Source organism: Perognathus longimembris, chromosome 12 (genome assembly GCF_023159225.1).
Source record: "Perognathus longimembris pacificus isolate PPM17 chromosome 12, ASM2315922v1, whole genome shotgun sequence".
NCBI lineage: Eukaryota > Metazoa > Chordata > Mammalia > Rodentia > Heteromyidae > Perognathus > Perognathus longimembris.
This window is the reverse complement of record NC_063172.1, coordinates 46,483,589-46,492,329: the sequence shown is the minus strand read 5'-3', so window position 1 is coordinate 46,492,329 and position 8,741 is coordinate 46,483,589.

Here is an 8,741-nt window from a genome sequence, read left to right as displayed (position 1 = left end):
CTAATAAAATATTCTTATTTAGACCAATCCCAAGGGAAGTAACTTTCATTTTGATATATTAAAATGTTAAATGAAGACTTCAAGACTCAGCAATGACATATAAAATATATGATGTCAATTTTACTATTATTTGTCTAACAAAAGAAAACTGAGCTATCACAAATCAATGGTTGCCTTTGTCTCTAGAAAACATGAATTCAGAGGACTTGCCTTTCAAAGAAGCATGTGACTCCTGGACCACCATTGCCCTCTTTATATACCAGGAACAAGTGACTAGAGGCAAGATAAGAAGACTTCCCTGCTGGCTGACTTGATTCATTAGTGAGAGTTTTATGTAAACTAGCTTGAGAAAGGTACAGTCTAATGCAGATTTCCACACTTCTGTGTGTTTTGCCTACACTATCCTCCCAAAATTCTTACTGTGAACATCCCAGAAACATTTCTTCATGGATTTAGCATAAGTTCACAAATGTCAGTCTACTCTGAATACCATACTAGAGTTTATCCTAAATCACAGAATGATTAGTCTTACTCCATCCTCCTCTGATTTTCTGTGGCTGAACAGGAGAGTAACTACCATACTACTGCAGAAATAGTTTTGAAAATCCATAATTTGGAACATGGGAATAATAAAAAATATTCAGTTTGAACATCAATAATTTTTCCATTCCCTATATCATCCAACCACGCAAACCAGGCTCTCATATTAAAAAAGAAGGTGAAAACTTTAATCACTATGTAAGCAAGTGTAATTTCTTACTTTTGTAGCCTGTGGAGCTCTCCTGGTGGCCTTGCCTAGACATTGAAAGTCCAACTACAGACACATCTGGTCATGACGTGCTTAAGAGTTGCTTTGGCATCTCTTCCTCTGTGTTTGAATTTCCTTCCAAGTTCAGACACCTGTCTGTTTCATCTGTTTATGTTTAGACTAGTAATGTTTAGATATTTTTGTTATATGCTCGCAAACCGTAGCTCAAGAGAGGGAAAAAAAAGCATACAATAGAGTTAAACCTTTGACATCAACAGATACAGGACACATGAAACAACCCATCTCTAGGGAGATTAAGATGAATCCTCAAAATAAAGGAATACCTTCAGTTTGTGATGTCTGCAAAAACACATCTGCTAGGAAAAACATTACAAGACTTTCATGAAAGAAAAGAATAACAAAACAAGAAGAGGAAAGAAAACCTCAGAACAAGATTCAGATTTAACACATAAGTAAAATAACTGTGATCAATAGGTCAAAGCATCTAACAAATAAATAGACAATAATAAAAAGAACAGATGGCAAATAAATATTAAGAAATAACCAAAAAGACCTGGTAGAAATTTAAACCACTCTGAAGACCACTGCTTGGGAAATTGCCTGTAGACTATACATGTCAGAGGAAAAGGATAAGAGTTTTACATTTGGTCACAAGAAACTTCCCAGACTGAAATGGGGACAAAAATGATGAATAAAAAGGGAATAAACAAAATAGGGCATCTAAAAATACTGGGAGAAACGTAAAACCTGTAACACATGCATAATACAAACACCAGAGAAGAAAAGGAGAATAAGAAAATAAAAGGGGAAGATGTATTGAATTAATAATGCCCAGGAACATTTTTAAATGAATATACAAAACTCTGGATTTAGAAAAGCAAGAGGAAAATAATCAGGATAAATAAAAAAACTTGTTATAAACAAACACAAATAATACACACATATATACATCTTACAAAAGACAAAGAGAAAATCTTGAAAGACTTGAAGGAGTAGAGTCCCTGGGGAATCTTATATGTATAAATGAATTAGAACCACAATAGAGGGGCTGGGAATATGGCCTAGTGGCAAGAGTGCTTGCCTCATATACATGAAGCCCTCAATTCGATTCGCCAGCACCACATATATAGAAAATGGCCAGAAGTGGCGCTGTGGCTCAAATGGCAGAGTGCTACCCTTGAGCACAAAGAAGCCAGAGATAGTGCTCAGACCCTGAGTCCAAGGCCCAGTACTGGCCAGAAAAAATAAATAAATAAAAGGAACCACAGTAGAGTTCACTAGTGTAAATGAAAAATAGTAGTGTTTTCAGGGTATCTGATTTCACTTTGAGGTCTTTGATCCGTTTGGAATGGATTTGTTGCAGGGTAATAAATAAAGATCTAGTTTTAGCTTGTGACAAGTGTTGAACCAGTTTTACCAGCACCATTTGTTGAAGAGGCTGTCTTTCTTCCATCCTATTTTTTTAGCCTCTTTATCAAAGATTAAGCAGCCATAGTTCTGAGGGTTCATTTCTGGGTCTTCAGTTCCATTGTTACTCAGGCCTATTCTTGTGCCAATACCAAGTTGTTTTTATTATTATAGCTTTGTAATACAGCTTGAAGTTTGGTATTGTATTTCCTCCAGCACTGTTCTTTCTACTTAAGATTATTTTTCCTATTTGGGGTCTTTTATTGTTCCATATGAATTTCTGGATTGCTTTCTCTATTTCATTAAAGAATGGTGTTGGGATATTGATGGGTATTGCATTGAATTTGTAGATAGCATTTGGCAATATTGCCATTTTTACAATGTTAATCCTCCCAATGCAGGAGCATGGGAGGTTTTGCCATTTCCTTAATTCTGCATTAATTTCATTTTTCAGGATCTCATTCTAGAGATTTTTCACTTCTTTGGTTTAGATTATGCCTAATTATTTTCTGGTTTTTTTTGAGGCTATTGCAAAAGGTGTTGCTTTTCTGATTTCAGCCTCACTCTTCTAGTTGTTGGCGTATCTATAAGCCATTGATTTTTGAGGATTTATTTTATATCCTGCTACTTTGCCAAAATTTTGGATCAGCTCTAGTAGCTTGGGAGTAGAGTATATGGTGTTCTCTAGGTATAGGATCATGTTGTCTGCAAAGAGAGAAAGTTTTGATTCATCTTTTCCTATTTGGATCCCCTTTATGTTTTTTTTTTTTTCTTACCTAATTGTTCTGGCTAAGAATTCTAGGACTATGTTAAAGAGGAGAGAATAGAATGGACATCCATGTTTGTTCCTGATTTTACCGGAAATGGCTTTAGCTTTTCACCATTTAGTATTATGCTTGCTGTTGGTTTGTCATAGATAGCCTTTTATTATATTCAAGAATGTTCCCTGGAATCCCAGTTTTTCCAGGGATTTTATCATAAATGAGTGCTGGATTTTGTTGAAAGCCTCTTCTGCATCTAGGGATGAAACCACATGGTTCTTTGCCTTAGTCCTGTTGATGTGGTAGATTACATTAATTGACTTGCTTTTATTTAACCAGCTTTGCATCCCTGGAATGAATCCAATTTGATCATAGTGTATGAATTTTAATTAAATATTATTGACACAGTGATATACAGAGGGGGTACAGTTACATAATAAGGAAGTGAGAATATTTCTTATCATATTTGTTACACCCTCCCTCATTTTTCTTTCCCTTCCCTAGTTCAGGGAAGCATATATACAATATCTAGTGTACCAAAATCATATGCAGTAACCACGTTGGGTACGCCAAAGGAAATTCACCTGGAACATTAAACATAATGACAACCATAAAGTCCTCCTGTGTCCTTCTCTTGGAGTTCTTTTTGCTTATCCTCATCTTATATAACCATATGTTCATAGATTTTGCGCTATTGTGATCCTTTGATAGGTCTATCTTAGACCTTTCTATGTTTGTTTAGTAGAGGTTTGGTTTTAGAAACATAATGTAAAGTCGCTGACCCAAACATGTGGAAATACCATCTGTAAAGAAGTTTGTTATTTTGCATTCCTGGTCTCTATTATTCTCCCGCCCAACAATTATATATCAGGGAGCACATGTGCCTTTGTTCTCTATTATTCTCCCGCCCAACAATTATATATCAGGGAGCACATGTGCCTTTGTTCTCTATGTTCTAAGCTTGTCTCGCTCAACATTATTGGTTCAAGATCTGAACATTTCCCTGGGAATACCATTATTTTATTTTTTCTAATCACTATTTAGTATTCCATTGTGTATAGGAACCACATTTTTGGAATTCATTCATCTGTAGTGAGGCATCTGGGTTGTTTCCATATTTTGGCTATTGTGAATTGTGCAGCAATAAACAAGAATGTGCAGATGTCTTTATGGTATGGTATCGTGGGACCTGTTATTCAGGATAGATGCCAAGGACTGGTATAACTGGGTCATAGGGTATGTCTATGGTGAGCATTTTGAGGAACCTCCATACTGTTTTCCAAAGTGGTTGTACTAGTTTTCACTCCCACTAACCATGAAGAAGGGTCCCTCTTTCCCCACACCTCCTCCAGCATTTGTTGTTGCCTGAGTTCAGAGTATAGGCCATTCAAACTGGAGTGAGGTGGTATCTCAGGGTTGTTTTTATTTGCATTTCTTTTACTGCCAGGGATGTTGAACATTTTCTCATGTCTTTGCCGTTTTTATTTCTTCTACTGTGAATTCTCTCTTTAGCTCCTTTGCCCATTTAATAATTAGTTTACTGGGTTTGGAAGGGGTCAGTTTCTTGACTTCTCTATGGATCACAGATATTAGGCCTTTGTTGTTGTGATGGCAAAGACCCTTTCTCTTATGGTTAGCTGTTTTTCTAGTTTAGTGGCTATGTCTTTAGTTGCCAAGTCTCTCACCTATCTGTTGTGCCCCTGTGACTCTGTTCAGGACGTTCCTCTCTCTGCCTATATGTTCTAGTGTCTTTGCGACTCTACTGCAGTAGTTTCAGGGTTTCAGGTCTGATGTTGAGGTCCTTAATCCATTTTGAGTTGATCTTGGTGCATGGTGATAGGCTAGGGTCCACTTTGAGTTTTCTATATGCGGCTGCCCAGTTTTCCTAGCACCAGTAATTGAAGAAGCTATGTTTTTTCCATTGTATGTCTTTAGCTGCTTTGTCGAATATCAGCTGACTGTAAGTATGCGTACTTATTTCTGGGTCTTCTATCCTATTCCATTGATCTTCTAGTCAGTTTTTATGCCAGTTCCAGTATGTTTTTGTTATGATGACTCTATAATAGAGCTTGAAGTCTGGTATTGTGATAGGTCCTGCACTGCTTCTTTTTCCTAGAATTGCTATGACTATTCTAGGTCTTCTTTGTTCCATATGAATTTATGTGTTGTTTTCTCTATGTCAGTGAGGAATGTGGCTGGGATCTTTATCGAATTGCATTGAATTTGTATAACATTTTGAGCAATATGGCCATTTTCACTATATTGATTCTGCCTATCCATGAGCATGGGAGGTCTGTCCATCTCCTGGTGTTCTTTTGATTTCTCTTTTTATTTTTATAGTTCTCATTAAATAGGTCATTCATGTCAATAGTTAGGTTATTCCTAGGTAATTTATTCCTTTTTTTAGCAATTGAAAATGGTATTATTTCCATAATTTCCTTTTCTGCTTGTACACTGTTGGCATACAGAAAAGCTGCTGATTTTGAGGGGTTGATTTTGTAACCTGCTACTTTGCCAAAATGGTTAATTAGTTGTAGAAGCTTGGGAGTGAACTTTTAGGGACCTTCAGATATCAGATTATGTCATCTGCGAATAGGTATAGTTTGATTTCATCTTTTCCAACGTGGATCCTTTTGATGTCCTCTCTTGCCTTATTGCTATGGCTAGGGATTCCAGCACTATGTTGCATAGGAGTGGAGAGAGTGGGCATCCTTATCTTGTTCCTGAGTTTAGGGGAAATGGTTTTAGTTTCTCCCCATTTAATATGATATTAGCAGTTGGTCTGTTGTATATGGCTTTTTTGTTTTAAAGAATGTTCCTTTATTCCTATTCTCTTCAGGGCTTTTAACATTTATGGGTGTTATATTTTGTTGAAGGCTTTTTGGGCATGGACTGAGATGATGATGTGTTTCTTGGTCATAGCTCTGTTAATGTGGTGAATTACGTTTATTGATTTGCAAATATTAAACAAGCCTTCCATCTGTTGGATGAAGCCTACTTGATTGTGATGTATAATTTTCTTGATCAGTGTCTGAATACTGTTAGGTAATATTTTGTTGAGGAGCTTTGCATCTGTGTTCACATGTGATATTGGTCTTTTGTTTGTTGCGTCTTTGCCTGGTTTGGGGATGAGTACGATAGCTTCATAGAATGAGTTTGGGATTTCTCCCTCTTTTCTATTTCGTGGAAGAGTTTGAGGAGTATTGGTATTAGCTCCTCACTGAAGGTTTTATAGAATTCATTGGTGAATACATCCTGGCCTAGGCTTTTCTTTATTGGAAGGCTCTTGATTACTCCCTGTATCTCCTTGTAGCTTATTTGTTTATTTATTTATTTATTCTTGATTTAGTTTGGACAGTTCCTACTTCTCTAAGAATTGATCCATCTCTGTAAAATTTTCGTGCTTTAATGAGTAAAGGTTCTGTAAATAATTCCTTATAATTGATTGAATATCCTGTGTATTTGTTGTAATTTTTCCGGTGGAGTCCCTGATCTTACAGATCTGAGTCTCTTCTCTTTTTTGTAAGTCTTGCAAGGGGGTCTGTCAATTTTATTTATTTTCTCAAAGAACCAGCTTTAAGTTTTATTTATTTGTTGGATGGCCTTTCTATTCTCAATCAGATTTATCTCTTCTTTAATCTTTGTGATCTCTCTCCTCCTAGTTGTTTTAGATTCAATTTGTTCTTGTTTCTCCAGTCATTTTAACTGCATTGTGAGGTTATTCACCTGATCTGACTCCATTCTTTTAATGTGTGTGCTGAGGGCATTGATCTTGCCCCTCAGCACTGCCTTTACTCTATTCCATAGATTTCTTTGTGATGTATTTTCATTCTCATTATGGTTTATGAACTCATTAATTTCATCCTTAATTTGCTCTGTGACCCAAATGTTAGATAGTAGTGAGGAGCTTTGCCTCCAAGTGTTTGTGAGTTTCTGCAGTATCCCTTGTAATTGAGAGCTAGCTTGATTCCACTGTTATCAGACAGAACACATGGGATAATGTCAATACTCTTGTATTTGCTGAGGCTCTTTGTGTGGATTATAAAATGATCTATTTTGGAATATATTCCATGGGCTGCTGAGAACAATGTGTATTGGGTCTCTCTGGGGTGAAATACTCTGTACAGATCTGTCATATCCATGTGTGATATGGTATTACTTAGGTTTTTCACCTCCCTTACTAATCCTCTGTGTGTTGGATCTGTCTCTTGGAGAGAGTTGAGTATTAAAATCTCCCAGTATTATTGTATTTGTGTCTATCTTGTTGTGTTGTTCTGAAAGAATTTGTTTGACATATTTAGAACCTCTTTTGTTAGTGAGTATATGTTTATCATCGTGATGTCTTCTTCCTGGATTCTTCCCTGTATTAATATGTAGTGTCCTTCTTTATCTTTTTGAAATGATTTTAATGAGAAATCTAGCTTGTCTGAAGTCAGGATGGCTACCCCTGCCATATGGGTAGGTGCGTTTGCTTGGAAGATCTTACTCCATCCTTTCAATCGGGGCCTTTTTTTGTCCTTTGCTGTAAGATGGGTCTCTTGAAGACAACAGATAGATAGATCTTGTTTGCAGATATACTCTGTCGATCTTTTTCTTTTTATTGGAAAGTTCAGTCCATTGTTGTTTATAGTTACTATGGATAGGTGTGTGCTTTTGTTTATCCCTTCCATTTTCCTATTAAACTGTGTTTTGCCTCTTTTTTTTTTCTTGTGTTTATAAAGCTGTTTTACTTATTGGGTTCTGGCTATTGGAGTTTCTGTCTATTTCCACCTGGAGGTCCTGTTTGTTTTCTGTTGGTGATGTTCTACTCTTAGAATGCTGTGTAGGGCTGCATTTTATTCATATATTCTTTTAATTTTTCTTTACTGTGGAAGGTTTTAGTTTCTCCATCGAAAATTCAAATTTGGTGGGTATCTAAGTCTGGGTTAGCAGTTGTTGGCCTTCAGGACTTGGATGGTGTTCCTACAGGCTCTTCATGCGTTGTAAGTTTGTGTGGAGAGGTTTACTGTGGTTCTGATCTTTTCGCCATTGTAGTGTAGTTCTTTCTTTGTTTTGACTGCATTCAGGATATGTTCCTTGTTAAAATCTGAGGCGTTGACTATGATGAATCTGGGAGTGTTTCTTCTACGGCCTGAACTGATAGGTGTTCTATATGCTTTTGTTATTTTTTTGAGGTTTTCCCTTTTGAGACTGGGGAAAATATCTTTAATAATTCTATTGATTATGTGTTGTATTCCTCTATTCTGATACTCCTCTCATTCATCTATTCCGATTATACGCAGATTATATCTCTTCTTTCTGTCCACTATCTCCTGGATTAGTCTGTTAAGAATGTTGACAGTTTCTTGGCATGTGATAATCTTCTGGTCCTTATCAGCTGATTCATCTTCGACAACTGACACCCTAGATTCCAAATGATCAATCCTTTGAGACACAGCTTTGAGTGTAGTTTGCATTGAGGCAAGTGAGCTGTTTATGGTTGCTAGATCAGCTCTAAGTGTGATAATTTCTTCTTTTAATGAGTTGCATTTTTTTTTTTTTTGGCCAGTCCTGGGCCTTGGACTCAGGGCCTGAGCACTGTCCCTGGCTTCTTCCCGCTCAAGGCTAGCACTCCGCCACTTGAGCCACAGCGCCGCTTCTGGCCGTTTTCTGTATATGTGGTGCTGGGGAATCGAACCTAGGGCCTCGTGTATCCGAGGCAGGCACTCTTGCCACTAGGCTATATTCCCAGCCCCCCAATGAGTTGCATTTTGATTCCATTTTTTTTTCACACATTTCAGTTCTCAGGATGTTAAGGTCTTCTT